Genomic DNA, 23284 nt, shown 5'->3' with positions numbered 1-23284 from the left:
CGAGCATGTGATCAAACCAGACTCTCTGATTGTGTCTGGCAATGGGGGCTGACTGAGAAGCCATTGATAAAGGCATTGGGATTTGTTTTTACCGCATGTTCTGGCTTTTTGGGAATCTAGTCTATATGGATGCACAGCTCCCTAGGCCTGGATGTAGGGAGGAGGACCTTGGACTTCCCACAGGGCAGGGTTCCCTGCCTCTCTCAAGCAGGGTGGGAGAGGGAGGAGGGTATTGGGAGGAGGGAAGGAAGTGTAAATAATTGAATGGAAAAATAAAAAATAGAATGTGTCTTGAATATCTATATGTTTCTTTCATCACAGTGATTTGGGTGGGTAATATAGTTCAATATCCGTGAGAAGGTTCCTTGAGATAATAATGTCTAAGCTAAGAATTGTAAAATAAGAAGAAATTAGGGCAAGACAAAGCTTCCTGAAATACTTCTGTATAAAACACATAAGTTGAAAGAACTCACAAATGACATTGTCTCACTTATATGCAGGGAATATAGGCACAAACATATTTGAAAGGTTTAAAGACAGAAGTCAATGACCACTTAAATTATGACCTAAGTGGAAAGGGAAAATTTTGTTCCTATGGTTCTAACTTTGGAAGCTCAGGGGGCAATCTGACACTGGCAGCTGAAGGGTAAAGGAAACTTTGTGTATCCTTGGCAAGAATACACAAGTAAAGGTGCTACAGCCAAAACTAATGCGAATTTGATAAGGTTCTTGGGGATATGAAAGTCTTCATAGTGATTTGGGCTGCTCTTAAGGTTTTGCAAAGTCGGTCTTTTCAGTAAGAAAGTAAGGAGAGGAAAAGAAAATACCAGTGCCCTAACATGGAGGAACACTGCCTTTGTAAGTAGGGCACACTACATGTGCCTCAGTATACTACTTTATGAAGACTGGCTGGATCACCACTTGTCAAAGATTCACAGTCAATCTAAATTTCATTCCCCATGATTTCTGAATTACGCTTTCCGGTTGACCTGTTTCCAGTGTGTGGTCATTCAGATATGTTTATTTTGCTGGGTTCATGTTGGCATACGTGTTGCTCAACTGTAAGAAATATAGATCAAAAATGTGTGTTTATTTTAAATTGCAGGACTATGTTAGTTTGGGTGCAATGACAACGAAAAGAAAGAAACTTAAATTCCTACAGTTGATCTGAATCTTATTCAATGTCTAAACATTCATAGCGCAATTTCACTTGGGAATAGAACCTTTAGAGCTTAGATAGGCAGAGAGATTTCTTATTATGAAGAAAAGATTCTTCAAAAGCTTCCTCTAACCATCCCTGCTATTTCATTTGTTCTTCAAGGTGATACTATCAATAATTTGAGAACTTAAAGGGGAAAAATAATGTTCTCATACTCAGTTAAATGTTACATTACTTGTATTGCATCGTGTGTGTGTGTGTGTGTGTGTGTGTGTGTGTGTACATGTGCCCACAGGTGGAGATCAGAGGACAGTTTGCAGGTGTTGTCCTTCTCCTCACACCATGTAAGATACAGAGATCAAACTCAGGCATTAGTTTTGGCTGTAGCACCTTTACTTGTTTATACCCACGTATTTCTATAAAACCAATGAAATTATTTAAGTGATGAATGTGCATATTATTTCTTATTGTCATTAATTTCTATTACATTACTATAAGAAATACACTTATGGTTATGTGATTGAAATATCTAGTGCTATATTTTTTAAAGTTAGCAGTAATATTATTTAGGAACTAAACACCAAGCTTTTTGGAAATAAATCTTCTGCTTCTCTTTAATATATTCAATTTTACAATTAAGTATCAATCAAAGGAAATATTATTTTGACAAACTTTCTTTTAAAAAACACATCTGGGGCTGTTATTACAAACCTTTGTTTGAATTCCATTTGGTTCTGACTCATGATTGTGAGTCTGAAGGCTGGGGTACATCACTCTTTTTGACTGTATACAAAGATAAATCTTGAAAGGTTGAAAAATAGCACGAACAAAAAGTGTCATGTTTTATTTGTGTACTAGTTTCTATTCTTCTCAAGGTCTTGAGTTACATCCTTTTCAATTGGTTTCCTGAGAAGGAATGAAAGATACAATCCGACATGCTCAACTGTGATGGCTCATTTGCCCTCTGCCTCTAATCTACTAACCCTGCATCAATTTTTCCAGTTTCTGCGGAGTCTTTTATTTTGTTTTTTTTAAAAAGAAAACAAACTATCTGTTTTCATTTTATATACCAATCCCAGTGTCCACTCCCTCTTCTCCTCCCATTTCCTCTCCCTTCTCTCCATTCCACCCTCCATCTACTCCTCAGAGAGTATAAGGCACATTGTTTTGTGGGGAAAGCCCAAGGCCCTCCCTACTATATCTAGCCTGAACAAGGTGTCTATCCAAAGAGAATTGGTTCCCAAAGAGCCAGTACAAGCATTAGGGATATATCCTGGTGCCAATCAGTGGCCCCATAGTGTACCCCAGACATACAACTGTCACCCACATTCAGAGTGTGCAGTTTGGTCCTATACTGGTTCCTTCTCTGGATGAAGTTGGCAAGCTCCCATTAGTTCAGGTAAACTATTTCAGTGGTTATCTCCATCATAGTCTTGACCTCTTTACTCATATTCCCACTCCTCCCACTCTTCAACTCGAGTTTGGGAGCTCAGCCCAGTGCTCAACTGTGGGTCTCTGCCTCTGTTTTCATCAGTTGTTGGATGAAGGTTCTATAGTGACATTTAAGATTTTCATCAGTCTGACTACAGGGCAACATAGTTTAGGCACCCTATCCACTGTTGCCTAGGGTCTTAGCTGGGGTCATCCTTGTGGATTCCTGGGAATTTCTTTAGTGCCAGGTTTTTTGCTAGCCCCATAATGGTTCCCTCAATCGAAATATCTTGTTTCTTGCTCTCCATCTCTGTCCTTCCTCCATCTCGACTATCCTGTTCCCTCAAGTTCTCCCCCGTACTTTTCCTCCTGACCTCCCTCCTACAGCATCCCTATACTCCCAATTTTGTCAAGTGTGCTGACAGCCGCAGAACTGTCTTAACGCAAATAAGAAATCAGAGGGGTGAGGTCAGAGGCGATATTAAGGAAAACATTATTTTTTTTTTCTGTTCTGTGTACCAGATAGCATTTGAAGATAAAAGGAAGTATCTTGGTAGTCCAACTGAATGGATGGATATCAATTTTATCTGTATTATAAAGGAGAAGGAATCTCAGCAGACTGCAAGACTTGAAGCATCACAGCTGACATCTGTGTTCCTGTCAGGAGTGTTGATAAGGACCTCCTAATTCAGCAGCATCATTTCTCATCTGAAGCCTCCATCTTATTGACTGTGATTGGCAGTCAGCCATGTAATAGCCTGGGCCATGCTCAAGAAAGGCTGCATTCCTTTTCTCATGCACTTAACTATTCGATTTGGCCGGGCGGTGGTGGCGCACGCCTTTAATCCCAGCACTCGGGAGGCAGAGGCAGGCAGATCTCTGTGAGTTCGAGACCAGCCTGGTCTACAAGAGCTAGTTCCAGGACAGGCTCCAAAAACACAGAGAAACCCTGTCTCGAAAAAACAAAACAACAACAACAAAAAAAACTATTCGTTTTGTCTTTAGTCATAAGATACGATCTTGTATTCTTTATAGTTCCTCAACGCAAAGAAAATCAATTTTGTTATGCACACTCTGGGTAATATAGCTTTTTAAAGAGGATGGCAGAATTTTTCCTTCAAGAGTCAAATCATTTTTACTTTGGACACTTTGGAAAAGTTTTGTAATTTTTTATTAGTACTATAAAATAACACAGCAGACTTCTGATTTTCCAAGATAGAATGTGGATTTGTCAAGAGTCATTTTGCTTGAAATAAATTTATACAACATCTATTTAATGTCTTACAAAGGGATTTTCATAGTCCAAAAATATTTCTTAAGAAAGCATGATTTAAATTTGAACTTATTTTTTAAAAAATCATATACATTTTGGCTAATTAGTTAGCGGGTTGGTATGCTTACTGAATGTTCATATCTATTAATTATACATATGAAGAACCCACAATTAATTTTGGTATTGTCATTCAAAGAAATGACATGTGGCATGAAGAAAGTTTAGAATAAATGATATTACATCTGTACTTATGGATGAAGATAGGTGATTTTATTAGAAAATGAGGGGAAACTAATGCATATATTAATGCATTTCCAATTGGAAGGTTATTAAATAGTGATGAAATATATATTGGAGTAATATTATGTTTCTCTCTCATATATATGTATATTTATATGTGTTAATACATTAATAAATTCATTATTTGATATAAACGAGAGAAGAAACAAATTTATTCATTTCTAAAATGATATGTCTCTAAGTGTCAGCTTCCTATCTATGATATTGAGGACCTAAGTTATGTGAATATATAGATATGTCTTATATGTGAATATGAGAATCAGTTCCCAAGCACTTGGGAGGCAGAGGCAGGCGGGTCTCTGTGAGTTCGAGACCAGCCTGGTCTACAAGAGCTAGTTCCAGGACAGGCTCCAAAGCCACAGAGAAACCGAAAAAGAAAAAAAAAAGAAGAAAAAGAAAGAAAGAAAGAAAGAAAGAAATAAAGAAAGAAAGAAAGAAAAGAAAAAGCGAATCAGTTCTTTCACCTGATGTAATTACTCTATGCTTCATGGATTTCCTGAATAATGGACATGGGCAGATGAATGCCTTTGAACTCTTCTTGTCTGTATGTATAGATCTTGATAGAAATCAATTTCCCATGCTTATAATAAGGCTAATATCCTACAGCAGTTAGGTGAGGCGGGGATTGAGTGGAATTACAAGGCAATGCAAACAAAAGTTTTCCTGACGGAGATTCTGACTCAGCAGATGGAGCGGATGTAGCTCTGTCATCCTCAATTCACCACTGTCTGACTTCCCAAGGTACAAAAACAGAATTTCACACTGTTTTCACTTTGGGCTTTACCCTTGAGTTTGGCTGTATACCAGCACCCTGAACTGTAATTTTCTAATCTTAGTAGTACTCCATTTTATACTGTTAAATAGTAGAAATTAATCAAGTTGGGATTTGCTTCAATCCACTGATTCTATTAATAAAATCCATGGGTTACAGAATTCAAGAATGAAAGCTGAAACTATATTTCTGGATAATCTAAAATTTAAAAAAAAATACCAATATCGCACCACTATACTTAGTAGTGTTCATGGTCCTTTACCATCCTAAACAGTACTTGATTTTAAATCATTCAAATGTGAAAACTAATAAACTGTTTTTTTTTTCCCTACACTATGAGATTCTGAGTTCTACTGTCCCTTAGAAAATATAGAGTAACTGCCATAGGGATATATCTGTGTCCTCTTTTCCTTTTGAGATATCAAAACATGTTAGGATACAACGACTTATCCACACATGTCCACCTTAAGCTCCAGGATGCAATTCAAGACACAACACTGAATAATGTCTATTTATTGTTTTACGTTTACTTTGATCCTTAATATAGATGCCTTTTTTTAAACAAATATTTTTGCTTGTGTTCCAGAGTAGCTTTTATGATGATAATGTTCATTTCTGTACTAAAATAGTATTTGAAATTTAAAACAATTATAGAATGGGATCACAAATTTAATGGATTTTTGCTGCCAAAATTGAAAAAGAATGAATAAAAGTAAAAGTCACCTATGATGAGTTCCTTCCAGTTATACCTATTGTCAAGAAATCTTTGGGTCAAAAACTTACAAAACTAAAAATTGCACTGGAAAGCAAGGAGGTGAATGTTCAGAGAGTTAAGAACACTTTAAACTCGCAAAAAAAAAAAAATCAAAAGGAGTTCTATCATTTGAAAAACCATTCAAGTGCCTTAGTTCTCACGCAGTGTTAGACACAGAAGTCCCCCAAATATGCACAGACTTGCCACATAGCCAGATTGCTTGACCTTTGGTACCTTGGGTGCATCTTTCAAATACAAGAATAATAAGCCCGGGCTTAAGTGCCTCAGGGAAGCTTTAGGATAAAATTAGATTAGGGATGTGACAGCTCTTTGAATTCTCTTTTCTTTTGCTGGGCACTTCTTGAAAAGTATATTCTCCTACTCTGCTCTCTGACCTGTCTTCACTCATGGGAATCACTGTGTCTAAGTTGGGACTCACTCTTTGTGCTTTTGTTAACTCAGTCTGGACCATTGCCACACTCCACTCTCTGGAGGCTTCTCCCTGATTCATTGCTACAATTTTCAGAAGGAAGGAAAAGACAAGTTTACTGGAGGAACAGACATTCAGAAAAGTGATGAAAAATGTTAAGGTATTTCCTTCTGAACTCCCCTATCAAGACCTTGATTGCTGAATGTTGAAGCAGCGGATTATTTTCATATATACTGCTTGCTTCAGTCTTGCTTTTCTCCTGGTATTTCCCATTTCTATTTTTAAGCAGTTTTCATTTTTGTATGTTAGAAATGAATTAAGAAATTCTACATGCTCAAAGAAAGTTATTTTACAAATGTGCAGTCATCATGTGATTGTGATCGCGGAGGCAGTCCTACAATTCTGTGTAGCACACATTTAGGGTGATTTTTCCAGTTAAGTCTGCTAATAACTAAACGTTTTTATGGATCTTTTAGATCTTTAGAGAATCCAAATTTAATCAACCTTTTGTATCTTTTCAGCCAATGTTTCATTGATAATTAAGTTTAATTCCTTTCTTACCTATTTTTCCTTTTCCTTTTCCTTTTATTGTTTTTACTTTGATTTTCCTGTTTGGTTAGAGTAGTCTTTAATATTCCCGTTTAAAATTTTACAGTTGTCTCAGGCTTATTCATTCAATAATACAGTTTTCATTGTTTGTTTTAAAATGCCAAATTTTGTGTATAAGAAGTTTTGTTCACAATGTATTCCCTTGCTAATGTCTAATACTACATAATGAAGCTGATATTTTCTACAGCATTAAATTTTTAGAAAAATTCTATTGTCTTATAGATGCATCTAATTTCTTAGATGGATTGTCTCTCTTCGTTCTGGTATTACTCAGGTTTTTCTCATGTGTTTTTATTTTATACATATGTTAAGAAAATTTAGAAACCAAAAATATTAGTTTCATACATGAAAGATGATAAATAACTTTAAAAGAATCAACACTATTGGATATTAATTGAAGGGAGACTCAATCTGTAGAGGTATTATGAAATTCATATAATAAGTTTCATTCTAGTCAAATTTTATTTATATACCTTAGTCAAATTAGTTTTTCTTCCTCATTGTCTTATTTTACTTATTAATGGCATGGTCTTCTATACCAGACTGTCTTATTGAAATATGATTAAACTAATCCACTGTGTGGCACTGAGTTTGTAATCTCAACCTCTCTTTGCCTCTTAAATGACTACAACCCATTACAGAGCTATAATAATGATTTAATCATAAGTACATGAAGTCATAGTGCTTGTAAATCACAAGAACCCAGTAAATATTTGCTCCCTTAACATAATCCCAGAAACTCTGTAATAGAATTACTTCTTGGAATGAGTATAGCAAAAATAAAAAGCAGACTATCATGATATGTACTTACTGGGAGGCAAGATTTAGCCTGAAGTGGAACAACTTATTGTCTTACAATTAGAATAAATAGTCCTTTACTGAAATAGAGTCTTTATTTATACAATGGACTGTGGAACCAATTCCCATTAGTATTATCATTAAGTTTACTAAGTGTGTACTTTACTACCATTTTGATTTTTTAATTATTCATTTATTTTGATTTTTCGAGACAGGGTTTCTCCGTAGCTTTTTTGGTTCCTCTCCTGGAACTAGCTCTTGTAGACCAAGCTGGCCTCGAACTCACAGAGATCCTCCTGTGTCTGCCTTCCGAGTGCTGGGATTAAAGGTGTGTGTCACCACCGCCCGACTTTACTACCATTTTTAAAAGTACAAGAACTTCTGAGATTTTAACGAACACTTGTGAACCCACGGTTTCAGATAAAGTATCAGTATCTCTGTTAACATTAGGCATTAGTTTGAATACTACATATTTTACTCATGTCATCTTTGATTCACAAACCCAGATTAGAAATCTTATTACATATGGTAGCTCTCTCCCACATAATTTTGTCCTAGAATTTTCAAGATACATCTGCTCATGAAATATATACTCTAGTACCCAATACATTAACTATAATATTGAAGAAGTTCAGAAAGTACCTATAAATATGATATCTAGAACATTCCTGCACCAAACAAGTCACAGTAACATTTAAAGCTTACTCTGGAGATTTTCTTTTCTGCCTGGAATACAATAAAGAAAGAAGCACAATTTGTGCTTGAGTCTATTGTAATACATGCAGAAATTAGACAGGAATATAACATTAGAATCAATTTAATAATGTTTATAAAGAATTGAGGATATCCATCAAATTGCACACAGCATTTTGGAGTCATCTTCTGGATTCTGATAGTTAACAGTGCCCATGTCAGAGAAGCAGCAGGTGACAATTGAAGTTCAGGTGTCAGCCCGCCAGGAGGAAAATCCCTGATGGGTAAATCTCAGATAGGCAAGGTCCACAGACTCCAGAATGTCTTTTTTTTCTGCTATGCCTTCACGTGTTTACCACTGTCATCTTTCTCTGGTATCTGGCATTCTGTGAATGGATGTGGGAAGATCCTGACTGTCTGTAGTGTAGTATACTCATCTCATGGAAACACTCCATTCCACTGGAAACTTTTACCTGTGGATTATGATGAAGATGATTTTTTCTTAAGATGTGTTGTCTAATTGGTAATAATAATAATGTAGTTTAGAGTTTTGTTGATAACAAATAAAACACAGAAGTATCACACAGAAAGAACTCATAAGTTTCTATTGAAAAGCTATATAGACTGTGGTTTAGGTGTCTTCCTGTAGGGCAGGGAATTTGGACTGCTCTTCAGTATCGAGAGGGAGGGGGAATGGACTGGGGGGAGGAGAAGAGGAGTGGGGATGGGGGAGGGGAGTGGGGGGAGGGGGCAATGTGTGGGAGGAGGGGGAGGGAAATGGGAAACGGGGAGCAGTTGGAAATTTTAATTAAAAAAGAATAAAAAAAAAGATTTAAGATTTACTTGATAGTATTTAGATCAACAGCCAGAGCAATAGCATTTACTGCAGTAAAAAGACATTGATGATTGGAATTTCTAAAGAAATGTTTGAGCTCTCTTATTGTATAATCAAATTTATTTTATTCAAAATATAAACATATGTGTATCAAAATATCAATAACCCTGTCCACTTGAGTTAAAATAGAGGCCATGAGCAAGCAGTACAAGGCTAAACATTAGCCCCCTCATATTTTGAGGTCTCAGACTGCTATTCTGAAACCGTAGTCTTTTGGTTCAATACTTTGATATCTTGAATTGAAATGCGTATTTGTTTTGTGGAGTTGTTTGGAAGCTTACTTTCAGTTTTTAAAAGAAAATCAACAATCAATTGTGTTTTGCTGTTTGACAAAGAAATAACATCGACTTTTATGATTTAAGAATAGCTACAGTAAGGTCATTTCTTTGTCCACAATATATCATTAATAATCTACTGAATTTTTTGAGTGAAAAAAGAAACTGTAGATAAATATAAAATTTTACTTATATTTTTAAATGAAAATAGGTTTTGTTCATACAATATATTCTGATTATGGTTGCCCGTCCTCAACTCCTAGATCCTGCCCAACTCCCCACCCACCCAAATCATACTCTTTCTGCCTCTCCCTCATTAGAAAACAAACACACCTCTATAAAAAGATAAAAGTAAAAATAAACAAAAGAAAACAAACTTGAATAGGATAAACAGAATAAACAAGCAGAATAGCAAAGGGCCAAGGAAAAATCACAAGAAACAAATATAGATACAGAGCTATAGTCATTACAAACACAGAAATGGTATTTAAAGCCATTATCAGAAACTGTTGTATATATTTAAAAAGACCTGTAGGATGAGAAAACAAACAAAATGTCCAGGTAGTGCATTTGAGACACAAAACTTCAAAAACATCATTTAGTTCATTTCATTAGGCCATGTACTGCTGAGCCTGGCCTTAAGAGTAGTTTGTTTCCCTAGTGATACTCTGTTGGAAAAACCCAGATTTTTTTTTTTCATTTCCTAGTGGGTATTGATGGGATATAACTTCTAGATTAGCAATTTGCCTTCTGTTCACTTCTAATTGCAGAAATGGATCAAATCATGTCCAGACCTGTGCAAGCCCTATGCATGCTGTCACAGTCTCTCTGAACTCATATTTGCAATGGTCTTGCTATTTAGAGGGCCTTGTTTTATTGGTTCTCTGCCACCTTTGCCTCTTAAAATCATTGTGTCTCCTCTTCCTCAGAGTTCCATAAACCAACGGAAGGGGGAAGTGATTAAAAAAAAAGACATCATTTGGGACAGCATTCCAAGGTCTCTCACTTTCTGCATCTTGTGCAGCTATAGGGCTTTGTATTTAATTTTATCTATAGTATGAGAAAGCTTCTCTGATGGTTTCTGAACCATCATAGATTAGTGTCTACTAATCTATGAGCATAGTAGAATGTCACTAGGAATCATTTTGTGGCTGCACTATTTTAGCATAATAGTATTATTTGGTTTGCCCCTAGGTCCATAGCCTATTTAGTCTTAGGTTTTAGGCACATGAAGAATTTCAGAGATGGGTCATATCTCATGGAATGGGTCTTAAATCCAATCAGATATAGGGTGCTTGGTCCTGTGAGTTTTGCGCCACTGTTGCAGCAGAGTACCTTGCAGACAGGTCACCATTGTAGATCAAAAGATTTATAGCTGAGTTGATATTACATTTTTCTTTTGGGAGCCTTTAGAGTACCTTCCAGTGCTAAGAGCATCAGTCTATATGAGTGAAGGCTCTACGTAGCATCAACTCACCTCTTCATGTTTAGAGAGTTTTGTAGATATTGTCTTCAGAAAAAGGGCCATGGGATCGGTTTATAGAGAACAACAAATAGCGCTGAAAATAGCCTGAGTTGTTTGTGCTTTACTATGAAGTTCCTCTGGCCAACAACTAAATTAGATGTAATCCGTTTTTAGAACTGGAGTCTTCATTTGGAGATGAGAGATGTCAACTGGGGCTCTCTCTCCCTCATTTGGAGATTACATTTAGATCACTTTCATATATGTATGGTTTAGGAAGCTTCTATGCTATCCAGTTTCCAAATGGCTCTTAGTGTTAGTTTTCTCTCCTCTTATTCCCTTGTTCTTCCTCCATTTCTTTCACGTGACCAGTTTGATCCTCCCTTTCAGTGCTCCAGCTTCACACCCAATCCATCTATTACTGTCTATTGTATTTGCCCTTTGTAGGCTGATATAACTCTTCTGCAATCCCTTCCTCTGTTCCCAGCCTTTGCTGTTATATGGATTGTAGGCTACTTATTGAAGACTTAACAGCCGGCATCTGTGGTATCTCAGAGTTTGTAGAACATCCTTCCAGGCCCTTCTGACTTTTAGAGTTTCTCTTAGAAATTCAGGTGTAATTATATAGCCTCAGCATTGGTAACTGAGACAGAGGGATGGATTATGGAAGGAGTTCTGTTGGAGAGAAGCTACTCAGTTCCATGGGAGTGGGGCAGAGAAGAAAGAGAAGGTGCAGCAGGTGGTCTGCTCCAAAGCTGAAGATAAGACTGGAAAATTGGGATAGAATGTCAAGAAAGTGATTACCTGATTGCCTGTGTAGGGTAACCAGTGGGTTTCTAGGGAGACTTAGCCTTGGGTGTTGGAGGGCAAGACTTTTTATATTTTTATAATTTCTTCATTAGATTCTTAGGCATTATTTAATATTATGTCAGGTTGTGGCTATAAGTTTCTGAATAGAAAAAAAGAAACATGCTACAGATTTCAAGGAACAGGTAGAGGCAATTATTTTCACATAGCCTTTAAGATCTAAGTCACAGTTGCAGGGAGAAGTTTAAGGTCAATCTCACTTTTATTTTCATATTAAGTGTCTTTGATTTGTATGAATATGTGTTTTTCATGCACAGTTATGTTACATTTGTTTCATTACCTAAGGAATTTCAGGCTTTCATAAACTGGTATTGCTGAACATAAAGACTACGTGATGTTTTAGGTATTAATTAGGTAGTAACATAGCGCCTCTGATGTAGAAGAGATAGCATTTTCATGCTTTTAATGTTTTTAATCTTTATACTGACAATGAAGCTGGAGTTCTCATCATTTTATAAATAAGAATATTTAAATAAGGCTATTGAAAAAAGACTATTAAAAACTATAAAATTCCAGCAATAATTTGTATTTGGAAAGTCATCCAAAGGCCCAGGTTGCAACAGCTTAAACTAATGAAAGGTCTATTGTGACGTTTTCTGTTCATTAGGTTCATGCCCTTAGAAAATCAGTCCTGAACCCCTAATTCTTTCTTATCTCACTTCCTGGCCATGAAACGGACAGTTTTTCTTTTCTTTTCGTGGTTTTTTTTTTTTTTTTTTTTTTTTTTTTTTTGTTATGTGGCTCCTCATATAACTAAAACTTCAGGGTCAAAGAACATAGACAAAAATTCTTCAAACATTTAGTAAAAAATGTGCATGTGGACTTTATAATTTATCTCAGATAGTTTTATGTCTGAGAGTTAGCAGTAAAGCTCACCAAATTTACAAGCACTTATTTTTGTGTTTAAGTAATTACACATCAATATATGGGTCATCTGTCTGTCTGTCTGTCTGTCTATCTATCTGTCTATAATATATCTTGCTATCTATGATCATTTATCATATGTCTATTTATGAGCACCCTCTTCTACTTATTGAATGTTTTACTATTTACCAACCTGACCATCTTTCCCAAACAAATTCATGAACAGTAAGTGCAAGTTTCCTTTTCTTTTCTTCTTTAGCTGTCTTCTATTTACCCTTCAGATCTTAGGGCGAGTTCTCATTTATTAGGGTTGGCAAGAGACTTGACTCTAGAGGGGTTCCCAGGTGTCCAAGGAGATGTCCCCAGCTTGTTCCTTGGGCAGCTGAGGAGAGGGCGCCTGAACTGGCCTTATCCTATAGCCACACTGATGAGTATCTTGCATATCACCATAGAACCTTCATCTGGCGATGGATGGAGAGAGAGACAGAGACCCACATTTGAGCACTGGACTGAGCTCCCAAGGTTCAAATGAGGAGCAGAAGGAGGGAGAACATGAGCAAGGAAGTCAGGACCTCGAGGGGTGCGCTCACCCACTGAGACGGTGGGGCTGATCTAATGGGAGCTCACCAAGGTCAGCTGGATTGGGATTGATGGAACATGTGATCAAACCGGACTCTCTGAATGTGGCTGACAATGAGGGCTGACTGAGAAACCAAGGACAATGGCACTGGGTTTTGATTCTACTGCATGGACTGGCTTTGTGGGAGCCTAGTCTGTTTGGATGCTCACCTTCCTAGATCTGGATGGAGGCTGGAGGACCTTGGACTTCCCACAGGGCAGGGAACCCTGACTGCTCTTTGGAATGGAGAAGGAAGAGGAGGGGGGAAAGGGGGAGGGGAGGGAAATGGGAGGTGGGGAGGATGTGGAATTTTTTAATAAAAAAAAAAAGAATTCTACAAATTCATAAGATAATCCATTTGTTTGAAACTCATACTATGAGCACATTGGCTTGAATAAGGAGCATCTCCTGGAAATTTGGTGTAAATATGAATTAACTTCTATATTCTTGGTGGGAAAGTTTTTCTTCAGTCACAGTGCTATTTGAGAGGCTTTTGAACATATAGGAGGTGAGCATTACATGGCAGAAGTCCTTCACTGAGAACATGGCTTTGAAGACTATAATGAGCCTATGACTCTTGGCTTTTTGGAGGTGTTCTAAATGCTTTTTTGTTCAGAGTGAAGGAAAGAGTGCTTAAAACAGTCCTGCAGACATGAGCTGGCTTGCTCTGCCATGCCTTCTCTGCTTAAAAGACTAAAACTCCCCAAGCAAACAGTCAAAATAATGCTTTCTCCTCCTTTAAGTTGCTACTGTTGTGCATAGAAACGTTAGAACAGCTAACAACACGATTTAAAATACTATTTTCTTTTTCATATATCCATAGTTTAGTGGGATTTCTTTCCTGATGAGTTAGAAGTGATGTGTGTGTGAATGTGTGTGTATGTGTGCAAACTTTTATAACCATCTTATTCTTCACTGATTTCCACAAAAATCATTGTAATTTTTCTGTATTTCTCATAAATTGCAGTATAGTAAGTGTTCACATTATTTGATTTTGTACCTGGGAACACCAAAAAAATCAAAGAGGTTAAATGGTACATATCCCAGAGCTTCCATGCCAAAGCTTGGGAAATAAAACTTCAACTTATGTATTCACTGTGCTTGTGCTAAGCTTTCCCCACAGACTCTGAACACAATTACTGTAGGAATGAAGTGACTGCGGAGGGGCTTCTGGGGGTGGAGAAAATGAGGTTAGAACATAAACTGTGGTTAAGAGATGCGTAAAATGATTGACTTAAAATTCATGCTTGCCTGGATACAGCATTTATCAAATCAAGCAGATTTCCTGTTACCATGCATCTATGTTCGTATTGCCCATTTGGGGGCAATTTATGCAGTCTCTCATATTGAGATACCCAATCAAATTTCTCAGACATTATTGCTAGTAAGTAATTTTTCTTTATTGTGATATGTGCCTATCTTGAACAAATTCTCATCCCATACTTGTGAATACTGGAAGGTTATCCATCTGAATTCTTTTTCAGAGGGGAAAATTGATTCTTTTCAGAGGCATCTTCTTTAGATCGTATGCTACTCACACAGGTTGCAAACTGCTAACTATCATACACATTGGCAGAAATATAGAAATTAAAGGAAATTTTGGTAGAATACAATATTCTGGAGTGTGTTTAAAATTTTAGGCTGCAATAAATTAATTTTAAGACTCTTCGGTGGCAAACTTTTCATGTTAAATTGAGACGTTATCTGCATGTCATTGTGATGTTCAAAAGTGGCATTGACATATATTCTGCTTTACCATGGCTCTGTGACTTGCTTTGGCTAATGGAATTTGCATATTTTTTCTTCATGAAAATTAAATTAAAATTCAGCCTATTGTTAATCATTGTTTATTTCCCTTGCCATGATAAATATAAAAGAAATTTGAGACAGCATTTTTGTATGCACAGGTCTCTGAGAGTCTACAATGAACAGAGCTATTCTGCTGATAAGTGTTTTACCTGGGGTGTAAATGAGAAATATGGTGGTTGTCCAATTCTAGTGTCTATTGTGTCTATAGTGTCACAGATCCTTTAATGCCAGGTACACAGTATTTGAAAAATGTTATTTACATATGATACTTAGTATTTCAAGGTACACAGAACATTCTATATTATAATGAATGATGGTTTTACTTTAAATAAAGGTTTACTTCCTAGATCCATGATTTTGCTAACCCTGAAGTGTGTGTACATGTATGTGCAGTTATATTCTTAAATACATAAAAGCAACATACTCAGTCTTTATAATGATCCTTATATATATTTTTTCAGAGCTGATCATTTTGTATTGAGTAACCAATTGATACACTTGTCTTTTGGGAAAATTATTTCCCCTGTTCTCAATATTTCTTAGTTGTCTTTAGCTTTTTGTATGAGCTTCTTCTCTACACATCAGCCAGTCTATTACTCTTGTTCCTGTTCAGCTTATGTTTATGAAGCCATGTTGGCGAGATTATATGTTGTCCAAAGTGAACAAATGGAAGTGGGTAGGTAAATAGTAGGGTTTAGAGAGAGGAAAGGGGGATGATGTGACTATAGTATAATCTCAAAAAAAAAAGAAATATTTTTTAAAACTACCTCTTGTTATTGTATGTATGTTTGTACAGAGCTATTCTGCCGATAAGTGTTTTACCTGAGGTGTAAATTAGAAATATGGCGGTTGTCCAATTCTAGTGTCTATTGTGTCTGTAGTATCACAGATCCTTTAATGCCAGGTACACAATATTTGAAAATTGTTTATTTACATATGATTTGTCAGTGTGTTTGTTTTGGTATAGTTATATGTGTGTGTGTGTTATGTATCAGTGTTTTTTTTCTGTGTGTGTTTGGCAAGTAATTTGCTTCTGTGTATTTGTATATATGTGTTTCTGTGTGGGATATTTTGTGTGTATGATACATTTACAAATACAAGGATTTATGTGACATGACATATTTTTGGAAGTCAGAATAAAACCCTGTACATGTTGGTTTTCTTCCTTTCATTTTCCATGAACTCTGTGGATGTAACTCAGGTTGTCAGACAAATGCTTTTGCCCTGGAGCCAAAACATTAGCCCATGGCTTTTAGTTTTCTCTTAAAATAAAAACAAGCATATGGTTTATTCTTTGTAAAAGAATTAAGGATTGTGAATTATGACTAAATTATTTTATATGTGACTTTTAGAATTGTTGGAAAATAGTGTTTTTAATCAAAGCATGCAACTCTAACATTAATCTACTTCATTAAGTATAAACTATTCATTTATGGTGTGTTGATGTGTTTACATGATTTGATATTATCCAGAATTTAATGCTAATAGTAAATTGTATGTTTACAAATGCTCAAAAGTACATCTCTATTATGGTTAATAGATGTTCAGCATGTCCTCTCACATAAAGGATACTCAACATATATTCATTAGCCTACCAGGTATTAAGCATGCCCCAGTGTTACTGTTCTAGAAATGACCATCTTACCTGCTATATCCCTACTTTCTATAACAACATAATCAGGTTCATTTTTCTAAATAACCTGTAACTTATAAATATGGAAGAAAAGACAACATCAATAACAATGATGATGCTTTATTTAAAATAGTACCATATTGTAGATCTTTGAACTTTGGCATTTCTGTTCAGAAACCATTCTCATTATAATAAATGTCTACTATATTTTCTTCTACTACCATTTTATTTGTGACCTTCAACATTTCACACAGAATTGACCAAAGTTTCTTAGAGCGGAATTTCTGTTGATAGTTCCTCATCCTCTGATGTACTGCACATTGAATTACTAAAGTAAACTAGCTCCCAGATCCTATACAGATAAGATAAAAGAGGAGTAAAGCAATCATTGGGGCCAACACAATGGTAAACACCAAAACTCTTATGAAAAATTTAAAGCAAAATACTTACAAAGTAGAATACATCCAGTTGGTCAACAATGAATAAGTAGATAACAAAAGTATGGTGCATATACATAGCAGAATATTATTTCTCTATAAATGAATGGTATGGTGAAATTTTCAGGAAAATAAAGGGTATCATATTAAGTGAAATAATTCAGACATTCAAAGAAAAATATTCTATCTAACACAGGAATATGAAAAAAGTTATATAAATTTAAGCATCATTACAAATAGGGAAGTGAGTTACAGGGAGACTAGAAACTAGCCTTGAAAACACAGACAGAGGTAATGAGTCCTCATGTTCTACATAAGAGTAGAAGGATGATAGATCGCAATTATCCAGAGTATATTGAATGATTAACTAGGAGATAGAAAGTCAATGATGCTGAACACAAAACTATCTATTATAGAGAAGTAAAATCATTGATTATGCTGATTTTATCTGTGAAGAAAATTAATCACAGATATTCCTATATAAGTACAATTACTATATATTAAGCAAAATATAAAAATATATATAATTTCTAATAAAACAAAATGATAATTACTCTGATTTAAACATTTAAAAATATTCATTCCTATAGATTTACCACAGTTTATTCCATAATATATACAAGTAAACTGATGATTAATACAAATAACAGCCTCTTTTGAATTCACCATTGCTATTTCACCAAATAATCAGTTTATGATGTGAACCTTGGGGGTGTTTACATTTTTATATGCTGACTATCTTCTGTAATATAGGGATTCATGTAGAGAACAATATCCAACCACAAAGATCATTTGCTAGCTGCTTTCTGTGGTGGAGTATTATGAACACATTAGCACTGTGTCCACATGCTGTTTCTCTGCAGTCTGGAAAGTCAGTGAAGGCATATGTCATGTGCCCTGTCAGAATACTATGCACTTAATAGATCCTTTTTATTTTTGATTCTAATTGTTTATATACTTACTTTGTTCAGAACACAAGGAAAGGGATTGCAATAGAAAAATTTATAACATTTACTCTCACAAATGATGAACAATATTCCTGTAGTTTAACTATTAAAACTACACAAATATTTCATGTTCTCAAGTCTGCAGATTGTTGGTAGCCTTGAAGTTACATTTTTGGCATAAGCAGTCAATAAGAGAAGTGATGTCTCTTCTCATGTCTAACCTTCAGTTTGACCTTTATAAATCATCCCACAACCAGGTGACTTTCACTTCAGTGTAATAATATTATTTGGGGGAGCATAATCCATGTATCAAAATATTTTGCAGAAGAGAAAAATGCTTTTTAAAAGATGAGGATTATTTGCTTTTCTCAAACAAGCAGCAAAGGTAGTGAGAGGCTTCCATTTCATCACAGAGCAGATCTCTGCAACAATGAGACAATAAGAATGGTGCCTGAATACCTAGACCTCCAAATAAATAGCCAATGAAAATGCGGAGAGATCACAGCATCCAAGGAATATGAACACTTGCCTGCAGGTGAGGTGAAATCAAACATGTGGAAGGATATTGCTGTTCTATTATTTTGAACAAATCTATCAAGTATAAAATTGCATAATTAGGAAATAAAAACTTATGAATTCAGCATTTCTTTAGCTTTTTGAGACTATAATAAATTACATATTTCCCTTCCTCTTTTCTCCCTTCAAAATCTTCCTTACACAAAGATCTATGCTCTCTTTCTATTTTTCATTATTAGTATGTACACACACAAACACACACGAACACACAAGTAATAACCATATATGTGTATGCCCACAGACATATATAGATAAATAAAATAAATAAAATAAGTTTTCAATTGAAACAGAATTATGCAACTTCAACTTTCCCCTTTCACTTCTTCCCTTTATCCCCTTTTAGTAATCTTATCTCCAGCAACTCTCATGCTCCTCTCTCAAGTGCAGTCTCCTTTTTCTTTTGATTATTGTACACATATATAATTACAACCTGCTTAACTTATTTATGAGAGTGAAGTCAGTACTTATACTTCTGTGTGACACCACAGGCCTAGACGAAGAAAGGAAAGCATTTCGTTGTTCAAAGACTAACTATCCAATAATTAAGTAGAGAAGAAAATTAAAATTTGTATTTTAGAAGTTGTCCAGTAAGTCACTTATTACTAAAGGGTCACATTATAAGATTAACCATTGTAAATTAATCTTTGTATAATGTTTGATTCCGTATGGATAAAAATAATTTTGAGATATTTTTGTGAGTTGAGAAAACAGATTTCATTATTTAAATACAAAAACAAAAGAAACAAAAAAAATTCAAGGTACAACTCTACTGAATTAAAGTCATAATCTGCTCACAGGTTAGATTTTCTGAAGCCCAGCATACAGAGGGAAGTTTTATCTCCCCTTAAAGACTGCTCAGTTGTTTGGTGTCATGTGTATAAAGTTTACCAGTTTAGACCTCTGTCTTTTTTGTAGATTGATCCCTAACAATTAACCTTGACTTAATTCAACTGCTTAACTTAAAAATTCCAGACTGCATTTAAAGTACTAAAGATTTATTTTTTTAGCAGCAATAATTATTCCAATAAAAGAGTCAAGAATAAATTAAGTTAACCTTCAATTTATACATGGGTTACTGGATATTGACAGGGAGAAAGAATAGGAACAACATTGAGTTTTCTCAAGCACTTTATGGGAAGATAGAAAGATATTACCTTCCACTACTAAATTTTTATTAGGGTTTATTATCTTCGTTCCACAAAGTCCTAACTGTAGCCTAATAGGATAGGGATAAAGTCTCTGGAAGTTTGGTCTTGATATGAAGTGAAATCACACGAGACCAAGCCATGGCACAGGGCAGGTTTCCTATTCTGCTCACCTTCTCTCCTTTTCTAACTGACCCAAGGCAAATCCTTCAAGCAGAGTACCTTGTTTTATTGCTTATTGTCTTATTTTTCGACTACAAATACCCTTGGCTATGCCCTCAGTCAGTTCTCTAGTGAAGTATCCAGACTTGTCATTATGACTAATGAAACACTCCACAACTTTCGTATGTTATCAGCACTATCTTTTGCTTCCTTTTAAAACAGTAAAGAAGAATGTTTATTGTACAATCTCCACATTTCCCATAGTCATAACTCATTTTTGAATTCAACTTTGATAAAAAAAACTACTGAAATACAATGGTGGTAGTAACATAAATAACATTTATGTGGCCACTATGCAAAAGGTTTAAAATAAAATATGACTTTAAATACTTTTCATTTGCTGTTGAAACATGAACAAAAATAACCCATAGAGAACCCTTGTCACTGTAGCTGCAAGAGTCATAGCTGGAGATACCTACTGGAATGCCTAAGCTGATAAATATTAGTAAAAGAATATATATACATATACATACATATATATATATATATATATATATATATATATATATATATAACCACATCATCATATATCTTATAATAGATGTGGTTAAGACTTCTGGCTCTCTAGATCACTGTGCCTAGTGAGAAACAGAATAACTGGAGCTTATTCTCAAGTAAATTAAAAAAAAACAATTTCTGAGTTTTCTTTTATAGACCATTCTCCAATACTCATTTCTCCTAAGTATTTCCTAATCCTTGCATTATAGTTAAGATCATGTCAATGTGTGCTAAAACCTTATCCATGCTAAGCCTTAGATTTTCCTTTTGAGCTTGACTTTTGTTTCTGTTATGATATGGATCTGCCATGATGGTAATATCTATAGAAGACAGGTTATGTTATACTATGTTTTAGCGGTATGTTATGATATTATAGCTGAACACTATAAATTACACAGAAATTTCTTCAGAATGCTGCAGATTTTTCCATGTTAAAAAATAAAATCTGTGAGAAAAATTTTAGGAACTCCACTCTTGAATTCCTTTTTTCTAAGAATATGTTTGAGTTTTGCTATTTTTTTCTTCTTGCTACATGTACAGATTTTCTGTCCCCTTGATTCATATTTGCTTTGTTATCATTCTTTCTTTTTGCTTAACTGATATCACATCACCACGTGTTTAATCTTATGATGATATACTTGCAGGGACAGAAAGGTTTTCTCATCTCCTTGTTGTGATCAAGATTTTGAGATATTTACAGTGTATCACTACCATCTATATCTTAGCACACAGAACAATCATTATCAAATTGATTGACATAGGGGATTGTATCTCTTAATATTTATGGAACTCTTTTTTAGAAATATGATAAAAATATATTTTCCCACCTTTTTTTGTAACTGTGTCCTTAGCAAACCAGATGAATTTCTATGAAATTTCAATTTGGAAATAACATGAAAAGGAGGTGTACAAACTTCTTTCTACCCTCTCTTACTCTATCTTTTGCTGCTGAAAAATTAGGGATATGGTTTTGAGCTCATAATGCTGGAGGATCCTCAGTGCATGGTTGTTACAGGTAATTGCTCTTAAAGTCAATAATTGTAATATTGCCTGTATCATTCTTCATCTTCTTACTAAGAGAAGTTTAGGGAGTGATTCCTAAAGGTTTACCACTGCTTGATAGTTCTTCTTGTTTGCCATCCTAAAGAAATATCCAAATATCCAATAGCACAACATCACTGAACAATAAAAGGATATTTTCATTGAGTTTTTTGTATCTTGTTTGTTATATGCAAAATTTCTATGAAAACAAGGACTCTAGTTCATTATTTTGTACAAACATCATGATAGGTGTATCAAAACAGAGAAACATATAAAAATACTCTAAAGTTGTTTCATTTATAAATACATACTGTAAAAAACATGTTATGTTTGAGTTGTAGTTTTGAAAATACAGATGAGCCTTCATTGCATTTCTTTAGTAGTAAATAATTTTAAAATAATGTTTAGCTTAAATTTCCATAAAACGTGGACAGTACATTGAAACAGGCCCATTAAGACACATTAAGAATATTAATTATATCAATAGAATGGAAGGTAACATGCATGTCTATACTCAATGCTCATACCTGGGTGACAAACTAAATCCAATTTATATCACATTTAGAAACAAAACCATGTCATACAAATTAAATCTATTTAAATGAATATTTTGAGCATTTTAATAGAAAGGATTTACTCTGCAATTTCTCTGTGCATTCATCACTGGCAGCATGACTTAAGTGATAGTTTAATTAGATTAAGAAATCTTTCGAATTTACTGAAGAGGAAAATACAGAATTCAGAAAGAACCATACTTGTGACAGAATCCTTAATCTTTAATTATCTTCTAAAATATTATATATTTCAGAAATTATAAGTACATTATTCACTAAATTTAAGCTGTTTTTACAAAGCCATGCAGAATTGTAAGTATGATTTCAAAACTGTTTTTAAAAAGTCAAGGAAACTTTCCATATTTATTAGGTCACTAATCCATTGTACTTGTTTAACTATTTTTTTCCTCAAAATCCTCACCTCAGCTCAATCATAGCAGCCCAGATGTGTTTGGGTTGGAACATGGTGCTGGCATGTGAGATCTCAAATGGTTTATTATGTAAATGTACACATAGGCATGCACATAAACATTATTTAAATGAATTTTGGTTTATAAACAGTCTCGGAAAAATTTCAGGGAAAAGATTAGCAGCAGTAAATGGGGAAATCAGGCCCAATGACCCGTGAACTTGTTTCAGCCATTTTAAGTGTCTATTTCTATCTTATTTGTACACTGAGATTCATGAAGAGTTTGACTTGGAGTGTTAAGTTTCATAGCAAATTGAGAACAATTAATTGTTTTAACTTTTTTTTAAACGGCTGGTATAGTTCAAGGTCTACATTTTCAGGGAGGTAAACCTAGTCTATAATAGTCCTTTGATTAATGTTAAGGACATCACGTAAGACCATTTCTTCCTTTATGACCTGTTCCTCTTTATGAAGCACCTCATTGCATTTATTTGTGATAGTCTTTATTCATTCATATTATATTCAATTTATTTTTAAAAGCTTTGGGCCCCAGCTGTATTCTATCCCATGCACAATGCTAAGCACTAGAGACATGAAGATGAATAGTGCTCAATTCTCTCTTCAAATTCTCAGTTTACTGAGAAGGCAGGAGCTAAATATAAATTTTCAAATACAGTGGCAAATACTCCCGTGATGTTCAGCATACTTAAACAGATCAAGGCTTTTAAAAACAGAAATACTTCAGTGTACTCAAATAGAATTAAAGCCTTTGAAGGCAAAATTATTCTTGGGTTTTTTACACTCTGCATAGC

Source organism: Chionomys nivalis, chromosome 6, assembly GCF_950005125.1.
Source record: "Chionomys nivalis chromosome 6, mChiNiv1.1, whole genome shotgun sequence".
Lineage (NCBI taxonomy): Eukaryota > Metazoa > Chordata > Mammalia > Rodentia > Cricetidae > Chionomys > Chionomys nivalis.
Note: the sequence above shows the minus strand (reverse complement) of the source record.